This window comes from Numida meleagris, chromosome Z (genome assembly GCF_002078875.1).
Source record: "Numida meleagris isolate 19003 breed g44 Domestic line chromosome Z, NumMel1.0, whole genome shotgun sequence".
Classification (NCBI taxonomy): Eukaryota; Metazoa; Chordata; class Aves; order Galliformes; family Numididae; genus Numida; species Numida meleagris.
This window is the reverse complement of record NC_034438.1, coordinates 50,213,432-50,229,317: the sequence shown is the minus strand read 5'-3', so window position 1 is coordinate 50,229,317 and position 15,886 is coordinate 50,213,432.

Below are 15,886 nucleotides of genomic sequence, written 5' to 3'. Positions count from 1 at the left end.
TGGAGACAGTCGAGCTTGGATTGCAGAGTGTCCCGCTCATTTCGGAAGGTGTACCGTTCCGACTGGAAGATGTTTTCCTGAGATCGGAGATTATTTCTTTCAGCTCGGAGATCTTCCTTTTCAGCTTGGAGAATTTCCTTCTCAGCTTGGAGACACTTTTGGCCAATTCGGAGATTCATTTCTCTGGTTAGGAGATTCCCATTTTCAGCTTGGACCCGCTCCTCGAAACTCTGCATGTCGGCTTGGAGACTCTCTCACTCATTCAGTACTTTCTGATGGAAACTCTCCCTTTCACTTTGAAAACTCTCCCTTTCCTTTTGGAAACTCTCTCTTTCATTTTGGAAACTCTCTCTCTCAGCTTGGAAACAATCTATTTTGGTTTGGAGACCCTGTATTTCGGCTTGGAGACCCTGCATTTTTGTTTGGAAACTCTGTCTCTCATTTTCAAACTGTTTCTCCCTCTCTGTTTGGAGACTCTGTATTTCAGTTTGGAGACTCTGTATTTTATTTTCAAACTGTCTCTCCCTCTCTGGGATAGTATTAAATAAGGCCCGATAAGCATGAGCTAGGCCTCCTCAGATTTGCCAGAGCTATCACATCCCTGTCTCAAATATTCGCTTAGGCTCTCAGGATCTTCCAGGTGTTCAGGAGTAAAGTTCCATGACACCGGAGATGCCCATCTCTCTAAGGTCTCTCCCAATTTTCTCCACACTCTCTGCCACTCAGTATCCTCTGGCTTTAGAGAAGGCTTCCTCAAAATATAGCTACTTAGTGAAATGACTAGAATGATGAGTAGTGCATTCAAGGAGATTGACAACATGGTCAAATGGGCATTCAAAAATGCATCAAGGATTCAAAGGAGAGACTAGGAGATGGTTTCAAAATCACAAGTTCTGTAATATTAGCAGCTTCCTCTGGAGCTGTATGCCACATTGTATACAGTGTATACAGATACCAAGGCATTTCCATCAATGTTTTCAATTGCTTACATATACAAAAAGCTCCATAGAGCAGCGTGGCAAGCTTAATAAAGGCCCAGTACGTTCTGAGCATTAAAAAAGAAATAATGATAGAATGCACTGCCTTAAAGGGCAGTTTTAAAAGAGAAATCAACATCATTTTTTTTTTCTCTTCACAAAGACAGGCTAGCAGCAGCCAGAAAAAAAAAAGTTTACAAAAAGTGTACAAAAAGTTTACAAAATATCCCAGAGTATTGGCAGTCCACCTGGACTTTTCAAGGTCACGTTTGCAGTTACAGCACCTACAGTTATGATAACGAAGCTTTCCGAGAGCAGAGAAAGATTCGTTCTAAGAGCTAAAAACCAGTCTTAGCTTTGTTCTAAAAGCCAAAAAAGCAGAATTTTGCCCTTAATTTTGCCTTAATTTTGCCTTAATTTTGCCCTTTGCATTCTCCACCAAAAAATGTCAATGGTTGATGGGCGTTAGGCCCGATTCCGTGACAAAGGGGACGGGGGACCCACGGGCCCACGTCCCGGGAAAAGGGGAAAGGGAAAAAGGGTAGGGAGATGGCCCTGAGAGCAAAGAACAGCGGCAACAATCTGAGGAGAAACAAACTAATTTACTAAATAAGATATCGGAATGCAAAACAACACACTATAATACAACATAATTATAATTTAAGCTGATAAATCCAATACAGAGAGAGAGAATGTCCCAAAATCAAGATAGGCCTTACTCTACTACCGACGATAAGACGGCTGGAGAGCGAGGTGCTGTGAGCGGTGGAAAAAGGGACGAGGTCTCGTGATTTGCAAGTTTTTATACCGTGAGCTTTTATCTTTTCCCTCCGGCTGGAAAATGGTAACAGAGAAGCAAAGTACCGTGGGGAATGTAGTAGTCCTTCTCTTCTGAGAACCAGGTACATTCACTACATGATGTTATGATGAGGAGTACCAATAACCGAAAATCATTGAACCATGACAAACACGAACACTTCAGTGGCAGGTATCTCAACCTGAATGTGTACCTGCAAACTGCCTTCTAGAATTAGGCAAAAATCAGATCAACTTTTCCTTTTAGGCCTTCAAAATAATGAAGCAGATACGCAATGCTGCCCAAGATCCTAATGGTTAAAACACCTGTGCTGACATATTCCTCTGGTTTGAAATAAGCCTTTTCATGGCAATGTTAATGTGTTCAACTTTTGAGCATTTCTTGTAAGTCTTTCATTGTAATGGCAACAATCTGGAGCCCTCCCTTCATTTTGTGAAGAACAAGAGGTATCAAATCTTACCTTCCAGATAAAATCTTTCAGGAAAGATGGTAGGAGAAATGCATTATAAAAAAAACATTGGAGGACAAAGATATGAAGTAGTCATTGCAATATTTGAAATTTTCAAAATTCTGGCAGTTCTTTCTGCTAAGACAAATTAGGAGTCCAGAGCTGTTTTTCAGTAGACTTGGGATGCAAAGAACCAACTTGCGAACACCAAGATGTTGGACAAAAGTACTGAAAGTTTTTGTTCCCCTTATAAACAGACGTTCCTCAGCTGTACAAACATTAAATAGAAAGGATAACATAATATATAACCAATGAACAAAGCACAAATATGAGGGCTGCCCCAAACATAATGCCTCCTATTTTATGATGTTGGCCCATGACATCAGAGGCAGATGTTGGTGGCACGGCAGTAGAGGTTGAACCTTCCCACTAATATTCCATTACATTTTGTTGCAGAGCGACAGATTGCAACAGAGGAGTAGTTTGACAGAATGGCGTCTAACATGGAACTGCGGATGAAGAAAAGATGAGTCACTGAATTCCTCCATGTGGAAAAAATGGCACCCATTGACATTGAGTGACACTTGCTGAAAACATTTATAGAGACCAATCAGTGATGTGAGCACAGTGAGGTGGTGGGTGGTGCATTTCAGCAGTGGCAACAGCGACAATGGGTCACCTCCTCTGGTGCAGATTGTTATGAGTGTGGCATGTGGGCTCTTGAACATGGCCGGCAAAAACGCAAAGCTAATAGTGGTGACTGTGTTGAAAATGAGTGTTTTGTAGCTGAGAATTTGCTCTATCAAGTGGCATTATTTTGGTCTTTGCATCTGAAGTAGTTTCCATGGAAATAAATAGGAGGCATTACTTTCAGAGTGACCTATGGATTTTGCTGTAGAATGTAACTCCCAGTGTGCTTTCTGTTGTTTAATGATATGAAGCATCCAATCAGATAGTAGAAAAAAACTCCAGGTGATTTCTGTAATTTATGTAGAAAAAAAAGGCAAAGGTTTGTAATAAGCTTGAAGGTCAAAGCTATTCTCTAAATAACTACATATCTTTTCAAGAAAAGTAGATTCAAATGTTTTTCAGATAATCTAACAAACCTTTAGAACAAAGAAGTTTTCCAAACAGAGTACATTTTTACAAATTACTGGATGAGGTCTGAGAGTGCCCTCCTATGAGAAAACCTTGATGTTAGTTTTGAACATAAAAATACTAATAGCATAAAAAAAGAATAATGGACATCACAATTTATAACAATTACAAACAAATTCTCACCTTAGCTAAATGTAGCCAGGTAGATATGCTTTAAATGCAAGAGGCATCCATGTCAGAATTTTTGTAGTCTTAGGTAGCTGCAAACCATTTACTCAATGCACCAGAGATCAAGAAGCAATATAATTTCATTGTAAACTTCATTATGTCAACATTCACAGCAGCTTGTAGAGGCAGAATTTTTTTCTCCCTTCTATAACATTTTGTATTTCTAAAGCATAATTCCAACTAAAATATATTTCTGGATGCTTGGCTTCTTTTACCTTCCTTATTTTTCCCAGGGCATGCGTAGTAACCAAGATCAGAAATGAAATCAGAATTTGTGTCAGAATTGCAGGAAAGAGAGCAAACCTGTTTTCAGTGATGGTCCCCATTTAGTGATAGAGAAAAAATGACCTCTGACCAGATTCTCACCAAAAGCAATATCCATTTGTAATCAGAAGAAACCCTGCTACCAAATGCAGAGATTGGTTTAACCACTATGTTCAAGTAACCACAGCTACAGTGAAATAAACTCCAAGTGTCATCACAGTGCCAGTAGTCTATGAGCAGAATTTTTCTTTCTTCAAAACCATTAACAATAACAACAATAAAAGAATGTCCATGAGCTAATCTAGTCACCTTTCCACTGAGTTCTTCAAAGATTCTGCCAGGATTTGAATTTATAAACAGACTGCCCACAGGGCAGAAACCTTGATGTGCATTCGGTATCTTACTGTAACTAACCTGGACTGTTTAGTTGCAGACAGCTTGCATTTTCATATCCCACATTAAAAACTCTTTCGTTAGTTGGCTTCCAACTCTGGTGCTAGCTATTCCTCCAAAGTTGCATCCTTCTGAATCTTATTAATTTACTTGATATATATTTAATTTTTTTTCTCTCTCTTATGCACATTTATGCTTATCTTTTCTTTCTCTATTATTTCTTTTAATGTTCCCTTTGCACTGGGAATCTTCAGGAAACAATTAACTATATGTTAATACTATCAGTAGCAGGAAAAATAAAAATTAAATTACTGCTGTAGTGATAGGTTAGATTTCATTAGAAGTTAGAATCATTAGATTTAGGTTAGATTTTAGGAGGAAGCTTTTCACTCAGAGAGTGGTGACACGCTGGAACAGGTTGCCCAAGGGGGTTGTGGATTTCCCATCCCTGGAGGCATTGAAGGGCAGGGTGGACATGGCTCTTGGCAGCCTGATCTAGTGGCTGGCAACCCTGCCCACAGCAGGCGAGTTGAAACTAGATGATCATTATGCTCCTTTTCAACCCAGGCCATTCTATGATAGTACCGATAACTTATTGAAAAGATGTTTTTGAAAAACATTTTGAACAGCAGTGATACAGTTAAATGCAGTTTGATTTTTTTTTAACTGCAAATCTAGCTGACTGGAATGAGAGTGATTTTTCAACATCACTGTGTCTGTATAGTGGCAAGAGCTGCTATTTATTAAACTACTCCTCATTTCAAAAATGAGTAAGGGAACATAGATAGAGAGAGTGGTTGATTTATACTCCATCAGATGTCCTGTGTTTTGCTACATTTCTAAGCATTTCTTAAAGAGGAACTCATGCTTTTTCTCTATTAAGTTTTAATAGATGGTAAAATTCCAAGATGCATGTAAATGACCATGGAAAATAACAGACTACTAATTAACCACATTTTCATTGAATTCTAGAGGGAAAATTGTAGCAGAACAGTTCTGTGTAGGTTCACTGTTATCAGAACAAAGATTGATAAAGATTCCTAGAACCAAGGAAGTATATTGTCATGAAGTTAGCATAGTATCCAATGGAATGTTTAAAACTTCCTTCAGGCTTGTAATCTGTCTTGAAATTACAGTTAGTTTTACTTATCCAAGGATAATGCTTAAAATAAACAAATCTGTGCTTTAGGGTTGTTTTTATACAGCTGAATGGATTTTCATGATGGGAGTAAATTTGAAATGAAAACTCAAATGTTACATCTGGCAACCCTCAAAGATATGCTCTGCCAAAACTCAAATTGCTGGACCTCTGAGCACTTAGCTTTAGAAACCCAAATCCATCCCATTCCAGAGAGGCACACCTCACTGGCAAAGGTCTTTGTTTACAATCTGTATTCACGGTACAGTGCATAGTATCCTCCTGCCTTCTGTTTGCCCCTAGCATGCAGACTAGCAGTACTGGTACAGCGTAAGTCAGTTCCTGGGTGTCTTCAGCACTCTGTTCAATGTCAAAGGGATTACAATGGTAATGTGTTGTTCATCCCTGAATACTGAATTGTGCTGGATAATATGTAGTCATTAGGATCTTTTGCAGCTATTGCACAGAGTTCTGCTCAAAATCTAAGGTATTTGTTAAAGGAAGCAATACATGGAGATACTGAAAAATATATACAAAGGAAAATATATACAAAAAAAAAAAGCTTTCCTGTGCACAGAACAAAGAATTCATTATCAGTTAGTATTTCCTCTCTAAATCTACAGACAGCCTGAAACAAGAGGTCTGAGGAGGATTTATGCACCTTATCCTCTCAATGGAGTGTTAAGAGGAAAATAAAAATCACAATGCAAAACCTACCTTAATGATATAGTTGCTGAGTATTCTAGTGGAACGATCCAACTAAGATATTTATATTACAGCTCAAAAGCTCTCTAACATCGTCTCTGTTACGGCTTAGCTCTCACTTACATAGTCATTAAAGACTGAAGATCTGTGGTCCTTAAATGCGCAGCTGTGTGTTGCCAGTAAAATCTCCAGCATATAAAAAACTGGATGTGTGGTGATGGTTGAAGATAAAATGAGTTTAATCTCCAAATAATAAAACGGGGAGCCTAACAAATTAAATAAATAAGAAAAAGAAAAATGCAATCAATTTCTCCTTTATTGTATATTAAATTGTCCCAGTTTCTCCAGTCTGCCACAGCATGCAGTAGAATTTAAGCCAAATGCTCTACCGAACAGACTTGAGTGTGACTTGTATAAATAAAGAAAATATTGAATCTTTGTCTTAATAATGATGATTATCAAAAGATAATACCAGAAGAGACAAGAAAACTTCAGGCACAGAAAATATAATGAGCCAATTAAGGTCTTTTAGATTAAATACTCTTTTATAGTTTTAATTCTGACAGTTCATTGCTCCTTCCTGAAGTTAGGTATCAATCTGCCCCTTTATTTCACAGAGATAAAGTTTAATTGGTATATTGAGCCTTGCTCCCAGTATAGATTCTCATTCATAACCACTTATTAGCCTTATTATTAAAATTAATCTATTAAAATCCCTTTTTCTGTTAATTTCATAGAAAAAGAATACTATAGTTGATCACAATTTCAGTGACTCTCTAGTGGAACTTTCAGTGCCCCCCAAATGCCTTTCCCCAGATCAAGCGTTCTTTTTGATGGGTTTCATTAGAAACCTCCCAGTTGCTAGCTTTTTCTTCTAATGGAAACCTTTTTCTCATCATCCCTTTTCAGAGACTGACCTTTCACATCAAAGAATGGAAACATTTGTAGTGTTAATACTGTCAGCTAATGTTTAATACATCCTCCTCTTTTAGCTAGCTTTAGTTTCTGTTATCCTTTTCCTTGTGTCGATTTTCTATTTTTCTTACTACATCTGTCTGTGGAAGCTACAGACTTAAACTCTTAAAGTTTATAACTTCCACTGAGATGAATTTACATAAATGAATTTTATCTTTAAATGACTGCAAGGCTCCAGTGATCATTGCCAGTAGATACTGATGCTGAACTGGGGCTGTATGCTGTAATTAATCCTACTATGCTATACTTTCATTAGTATTTTTATCTTTCCTCTTTCTTAATAAAAAATTATGTATACCTGGTGCATGCCTAACTTTTACAAATGATTTTAATCTCTCTGGGTTTAATTTTTAACCCTTCCTCATCCTTTTTTTTCTGTCCAACAACAGAGTTTAAATGAGCTTTGTGAAAATGACCCACATGAGGAGAAAATGTAGTAGCTATGTATAAAAAAGTACGTTTAGATTCTGTGTGGATAAAAGTTAATTTACCAGAAATGAACAATAAAAGGAAGACATGGCAAACTGCAGCAGACAAGGACTGGCACAGTAAGAGGCAAAAATAAAAATGAGATAAATAGGAAGTATGGAGTTGGCAGAGGTATCCAGAATTTTGAAAGCAATCAGATGATTGAGCATGTTGTAGGGATGAAGGCATCTCTGGTCAAGGAGTTCAAAGAACATGTAACAGAGTCAACTGAAAGGCCAGTTGAAAGCAGCTGTGTCTCTGCTGCACTTAACTACCTGGTTAGGGTGCAGTCTTGGACGCAACTTCACATCAGAATGAAATTTAAATTATGTCTAGCCGGTGAAGGGAATGTGCTTTCTGACTGTGTCTATTCATTCACAAATTGTACCATGCACAGATGAGTGAGAAAATGGGAGAGATGGAAAGTGAATAGTGAGTGTTAAAATGCTAAAAAGAAGAATCCCTGGAATCTTTCAGATAATGGAAAGAGAAAAGCCTTCATTAGGTATTTCTGGCAGTGGAAAGAGCTGAATGGTACAGCTTAGCTGTATTGCATAGCATGGCATCCAAAATAGCTGTTCTCAGCAGGAAAAACTCTTGTTCTCTAGCCACTGACATAGCTTCTCTAACGTAGCCCCTGGTATTTTTGCATCTCCTTGCCAGCTTTCAATCAGATTAAAGATTTCTGCCCAGAAACATATCCTGACCCTAACAGAAGCCAACTGCTGATTCTTCGGAAAAGCTGCATAAGACAGAAGTACACAGTGTTCCTTTCCTATATATGTCTTCTTAGTTCTCGCTGGGTATATGAGACCTTGCTTATAAATTAAAAAAAAAAATGATTAAGAGTTGAATTAACTTAATTTGCTGTAAGGACTGATTTGTTAAAGTAGCTTCTGAGCATCACCAGTTGTGTCTGTTTCTTAGTGATCTGCAAAAGGATCATGCATAAAAATAAACTGTTTTAACAAGCTACAGTGTAAGAGATTAAAGTAATTAGTGACTCTTTAAATTTGGTCACATACATACCCAGTGTAAAAGAACATGGAGAACCATCTCAATTTAAAGTACCGGAGAGCACCCAGTATTACTATATCAAGCCATTAGTTTTCAGACTTCAGGTAATGGAAATTCTGGGTATAAATTTTAAATAAATGTTTCTAATAGTGAAATGTTACAGTCATAACTCAGATTGTCAGCAAATGTTGCTTTGTTTAAACTTACAGATGACAAGCATTAGCACTACATATTTGTGTACAGTTTTTGATATTATGAGCTATTCTCTCTTTGTCAGTAGAACTGAGCTTCAATTCTTTTTTCTATGGACTGATTTTAATTCTTTTTAGAAAGAAGAGGATCATGTGTATAAAACTGATGTACTAGACAAAACTACATTATTTGGAGTCCCTGCTAATGATCTTTTTATGATCTGCATAACCATGAAAATCCATACGTATGCAGAAGACAGCACTTTTTAATGACACTTAGAAACACGGAATGTGACAATTATGAACTGTTACCAATTTGTTAGATTGCATGCCAGAATATTTTCAACAGTGTATTTTAATGTGATGATTTTACATGGAAATAAAGATGTTTTGGGGGACAAAATTAAAAGAAAGTGCCTTATAATCCAGGTTTTATGATATATATATTTTTATACGAGAAACATATAAAGATATTTTTGTATTAAAACCTGCACCAATGTGGCTAAACAACTTGCTATACTGTCAAACCTTTTTTCTAAACTTTGTCTGAATACAGTGGTATCATGTGATCTGTGCGGTCCTGGTAAGCAGTTCACTGGTAACTGCTAAACTCCTGTAACAAGCAATTGATATTGTGCTATCTGTGCAGTACAAATTTCCTACTAAAACTATTGGCAGGATTATAGCCAGAGCTATTGCTGTAGTTGTCTGATTAACTTCCACCTGTTTAATAAAACACTAAAAGGTGTGAGGCTTTTTTGGTGGCTTCCTAGTATGCTTCATGGTTGGTTTCGTTTTGTTTCATTTTTCCATTTGAAAGTATTTTTTTAGAAGGCTGCTATTTAAAAAATACTTTATGGTAGTACATTTGATAGACATCTAAAGAGCTCTCCTTAATTGATGCCATATTTCTTTAAGGTAATACAGCAAGTAGCTCACTGCTACAAAGATAACCTTAAGGAAGTCATGATTTTGAAAAAAGGAAGAAACCCTCATAGCTATAATATTGCTAATGCTTAGCACTAGATTCATTTTCAGAGATGTTCTAATAAGATGCAGAAAAGAATCTTTACTTGAAGTATCTTACAAATTTGGACTTTATACTCCTTTCAACTATCTTGTGTGTAGGAGATAGCAATTCTATAGAAATAACAGCAAAAGGATAGGGACTAATGAGAGAAAATGATGAAGTGACTGCAGCACGTTATTGCTCAGCCTCTATTCTCCTAACAAAGGGTCCACAGTTATTTTTTTTTTTTTTACTACAAAGGTGGTCAAGCACAGGAACATTCTATTCTATTCCATTCTATTCCATTCTATTCCATTCTATTCCATTCTATTCCATTCTATTCCATTCCATTCCATTCCATTCCATTCCATTCCATTCTATTCTATTCTATTCTATTCTATTCTATTCTATTCTATTCTATTCTATTCTATTCTATTCTATTCTATTCTATTCTATTCTATTCTATTCTNCTATTCTATTCTATTCTATTCTATTCTATTCTATTCTATTCTATTCTATTCTATTCTATTCTATTCTATTCTATTCTATTCTATTCTATTCTCTAGTAGAGGTCATGTTGTACTTTCCTTGCATCATGGCCTCTAATGTCTATTGCCTAGAATTCAAGTTACTAAACTCTCTAAAAGCCTGTTTGTATTCAGCAAACACTCCAAATTGCTCCCCTTATGCAAGTACAGAAAGATGGCTGATTCTAGATTGTTTATGGAATTTGGGCTGGCTTGCTTTGGGCTGGTGAATACAAACAATGTTAAACAAATCCATACCTAGCTATCTTGGTTCCTGTCTGAGTTCCCTGAGAGCAGCTGGTTTCTCTTTGTCACACAGGGGTATATTCAGAGAACATTTCAGGAAGTGTTTTGGCATTTTCCAGAGCAGAAGAGAACTGCAATTGAGCCCTAAAATTTAGATTTTGTTTTTAATGCTACACTACAAGTTTTCTCAGTCAAAATTAAATGGGAGAAAAATGTGTATTCCAAGTCAGAAGTAAAAGCTGCTTTATTCTATCTGGAGAAGTCAAGTATATTCTTCTTCCCATCTCCTTTAACAGATAAATACATTATTTACAATGTCTGTGCAGGTAATCAACAAGAACATAGATACAAAACTACAAACTGTAATAACTGAACAAAGTACTGAAGATCAAATAACCCTTTAACGAAAAAGACTGAACTTGATTTCATGCTTAGATTTGTCTTTTGAGTAGACCTCTACTCTTAGACAAAGGGAGACTCCCCCATCTCATCTTACCAGCCTGTCACAGAAACGCAGAACCACAGAATATCCTGAGTTGGAAAGGATGCACAAGGGTCATATGATCGTAGAATCATAGAAAAGCTTAGAATGGAAAGGACCTTAAAGATCATCTGTTTCCAATCCTCTGCTATGACAAGAGTTGCTAATCACGAAATCAGGACATCCTCTTGGTAACTGATGAACTATGCAGAATGCATGCAGAGGGCAGGGCAGCAGTGCTGGCATGTGGGGAGAGCCACTAGGCCCATGTCCTGCTGCCCCAAAGGCAGGCATGGATTTCGTTGAAGGCACTCCTGTGCTGTATGGATATGGAGATGTGTCAAGGCTGGGGTGACCTCACAAGGCCCTGGGAAGATTTGGTCAAAGACCACACACCAGCTGAGTGTGAGGCCTGGAGTGAGCAGCAAGGATAGCACTGGTGCTGGTCTTGTGCTCTGGGAGCTACTGACAGCCACTCGCAGTGCTTGTCCCCAGAGACACTGGAGCTCCTTACCCACTCTGTGGCACCCAGGAGGCCGCAGCAGCAAAGTGAAAGGGTAAAGGCACACCTCACCCTGGGCAGCTGGGAGGGTTACCTTCCTGAGGGACCTGGGTGCTTGTTCCTCCCCAGGAAGTGGGGGAGTGACCGTGGCCTCTCTTCCTTTCCTAGCATGACCCCTGCGGCTGCTGCAGCAGTGTGAGGAGCAGCCCCTCATCCCCTGCACTCTTCTACCCTCCTTGAGTTTCCTGCAGGTCAACGAGACTGCAGCAGCGAGGATCTGCCTCTCATTCTAACCCAAAAAGACAGCTGAAGTCTGTACACTAGCAAGTTTTGATGGCCAATTACACTGGCTTCTAGTAGGCTCTTGCTTTCTGCAGTAAAAACTAAATTACTTTCAAGATACAATTTTTTCACCTTTTCTCTTAGTCAAAGTTTTCATCATGAAAGATAAGCCTTTAATTATGCTTTTAAATTGGATATATCATGAAATGTATACTGTGAATAATGATACACACACTATACATATAGTCACAAGTTTCTCACAGAGGCAGGCATTCACCTGACAAAATAAGGATGTAAAATATAATAATGTAAAGTATCGTTTGCAAAACAATTCTACTACAGGCATCACTTACAGTGAATATATTTTTTGCATTGCTTCCTGTTGTAGAGAGAACTCGCGTCTCTCTCACTTTACTCCTAAATCTCCTCTTATATATAGTATGATGTCTTACAGAGAAATAAAGAGGCTTTACAATCTTCAGTTAAATGTGGCAGATAATTGTTAGAAAGTTGCAAGTTTCATTTTCCATAATAAAGTCTTGGATTAAAATATATGAACTAGTATTTTCCAGTGACATTAAAAGATTACAAAGACCTTACATTTTTAAAGGTATTTTCCACCTTTTTCTGAGGCACTTTTTGAGTAAGATTGCACATAAGAGACTACATTTTGAATTTTCTCTTTTTTTTTGCCTCTTTGCAAGTATTCTGCAAATCTACTTTAGGTGGAAAAGATGGGTGTTATGACTCTAAAAACCTAATTTAGTAATGTCATCTCTCATCAGACTCACTTTAAATTTGTCTGCAAGGAACCTTTACATAAAAGAGGGTAAGAAAAACCCCCAAAAGCCACTCTTGAATCTTTCATATTGGAAAAGCTGCTAATGATAAAAAGGACTGACATGTAAAAGAAAGCTCATTATAACAAATTACTTCCTATAACAAATTAGAATAGTATTACAGTACTTAATCACATGATTTGAGACTGAATTTTATGTAGGTATTAGTTATGGCAATTATTGCTTTTTTTTTTTTTCTGCTTTAATACCATCTAGTGAAAGAACAAACACAAATGTGAAAGATATTCTCACTAGTTTATCTTCATAAAAACCCTATTTTAAAGTACATCTGAATCTTGGTCTAGACAGGCCCTATTATGAAATTTTCTGTGCTCTTTAGGGCTTTAATTTGTGTCTGTATCTCGCTTGCATATGACACACTTCAAATTTTCTTTTGCTAAACTTTTATTACTAAAAAAAATTACTAATTAAAAATTCAATTTCTGCCACTAATATATTTCATTCTTTACAAGTAACACTTCCAAATATTTAACAACAATAACAAATGACAACTGTTATAAACAAAAAGTGTTTTTCATATTTTCTTTAAATAGTATTCAATTACTAACCCAATATGATTGGCTCTTAAATTCTCTCTTCCATTCAGTGTGTCTTTGAAGAAAAAGCAAATTGAAAGATAAAAACATTTCTTGAAGTACAACTATGTACCTCTGCTTTTTGGCACCCTGATTCATGGATGCAGGCTGAATTCAAAAACATTTCTAACTCATTTTTATGTTGAAAACCGGTTAGGTTTTAAACAGACTATTCTTTTAATGTCACCATCTGCTTTAGGAATACAGTAAAATTTGGTAATGGACTCTGCTCTGTACATCTTCAAAGTTGTATCTAATCTTATGAGTCTATATGCAAATTACATGTGTGTGTAACACCGAGAATCCAGGCCTTTGTGATTTAATTCACACTTTGTGAACAGCCTAGGCAGTCCTAAGTGGAAAACTGTGCTATAATGCCACAGACTTACAGAGGAAAACATGGATTCCTATAACTATTTTATTTAACTATTGTACTTTGTTTCTAAAACAAGCCTTTTTCAGAGATGTTTACAACAGAATGGGCATTTTATTTTTGTTCTGGGTTGTTTTCCTTTTTTTTCTTTTTTTTTGGACAGTTCATGAAAATCATCTTTCAGGAATGCATTGAAGACCTATATGGTACACCTCTCCACAGAAACAACATACTGAATTCTTGACACTTTTGCAAGGAAGAATGCCAGCAAGCAAAAACACCTCCTATTTCATAGTTACTTTATTTCCATATTATCAGCAGGGGGAGTCCTTAAAAGAGACATACTCTTTTTGTTGTTATTGTAGCTTGTTCAAAAAGTGTACTGATCTACACAAGGGCAAGCAGAGAGATATTTGGGCAACGATGCCCTTAATGTAGTATAAATGGGATCTGGAGATCTACAGAATACAACAGTGCTATTCAGGCTTTATCTGCTTAATATGTCTTTTAGGGAACAGAAGACAGTTTGCACCTGAGTAGCATCCTATCAGGGCAGAGAAGCACATAGTGTGGAGTGTCATTTTCGGTTTCTTAGTTTCTGAAGATCACTTGAAAGTTGTTCCTCAAGGACTTCACCAAGGATGACATCTACAGACTTAAAGAGCAGAAGGAAAAGAAAATAGATGTGCTCTGTACTGTGCCCTTAGTCTCCACAAGCATCAGGACACACACACACACACACACAAAAAAAAAAAAAAAAAAAAAAAAAAAAGCAGAAATCCTAAGTGCCTTTCTCTGAGTTATCATTTCGTTCTGAGATGAAAAGGCTCCTTCCCAGACATGCATGACACTCACACACTCTTCCAAGTAATTTCTCTGCTCTTTCAATTCATCTGCAAGGCCTATTTTAAAGAATTCAAAAAATTGCCCAATTTTGCTTTACTCAAAGGTGGAAGTCAAGTAAGCCCCATTAATTTTAATGGACAATTTAGCAGTCTCAGAGTCTTTCAATGGTACCCAAGTTCTGTCACCTTTTGGATATAAGATATGAAAGTTTTTTTTTTCCCTTGTAGGTGAGAAAAGTTCTACAACTTACACACAGAATGACATTTCTTTCAAAAGCTGTCGTAAGGATGATCACAGAATGTCACCATTTGTATTTAATTTTTTCTTTCTTTGGTTGCAAAACATAAATTAAGCAATAATTACTAATAGCAGGTACACTTAGAAAACTTAAAAATGGCTGTCAAATCAATTTCCATATGCAGATTCAAAGTCATGACACATTTAAGCAGTACATTTCATCAAAGAATTATCTTACATTCCTCTGAAAGCAAATGATTTATAAACTTGGAGTCTCTATACCATACATGAATACTGAACAAACCTACGCATTTCAATGATTTAAAATAAATAAAAAAGGAAGTTCAAATATTTCATCTTGTAATTATCTTCTAATTTAACAACACCAACAAAAAATTCCCTGGCCATTCAACACCGGACTCTCCTACTTTCAAAGAGCAGCTTTGAAAACACACATATTGAAAAAAGAGAGTATTAAAAAGACATTGATCAAGACAATTCCCCGTTTCTTTTCATAAGTTGAGTATGATATGCAGTTTGCCATGAAATATACCACCACATTCTCCTGAGCAAACATGCCAGCACTGCACAGCATACAACAGCCACACATTTTTGACATGGCCTTAAAACTGCTGACTGAAGCAATGACTGATGTTCCCAATGGGCTGGAATGCACTTGCTCGGCCTTACCAGGGAGAAACACATCCCAAGGGGACTCACATGGATGAGGATTTATGACAGATATTGCGTTTGGAGTGACCACCTTAAGGCTTCAATCATGAAAGTTCTATCCAAACTATAAACCACAGAAAAAGTTATCAAGAAAGTTTAATCACATGCTCCTTTTAGCACCTTCAGTAAAAACTGTTCCTCCAAAGCATCTGAAATAACATTTACATAAAAAGGTGAAGACAAAAATAATGGCAAAAAGGCTCACATGCTATTTAAATTAGTTACACCCTTTGCAATGCCAAATTCTCACATGTGTCAGAACATTAACCTATTTTCCCACCTAACTAATAGGCAAATTTGTTAATAGCTTATTGGGAACTCATCGTTAAAATGATATATATATATATGATCTTACATGATGTAATACGATAATCTGAAAAAAAAGGTTTTTTGGACATTAAAACAAGTCTGCCTTTATCTAAAATGTTTATTTCCTCTTGTTAACAATATCTCAACTGCACAAATATAATTTACAAGGCTATTTTTCCACCCCCACA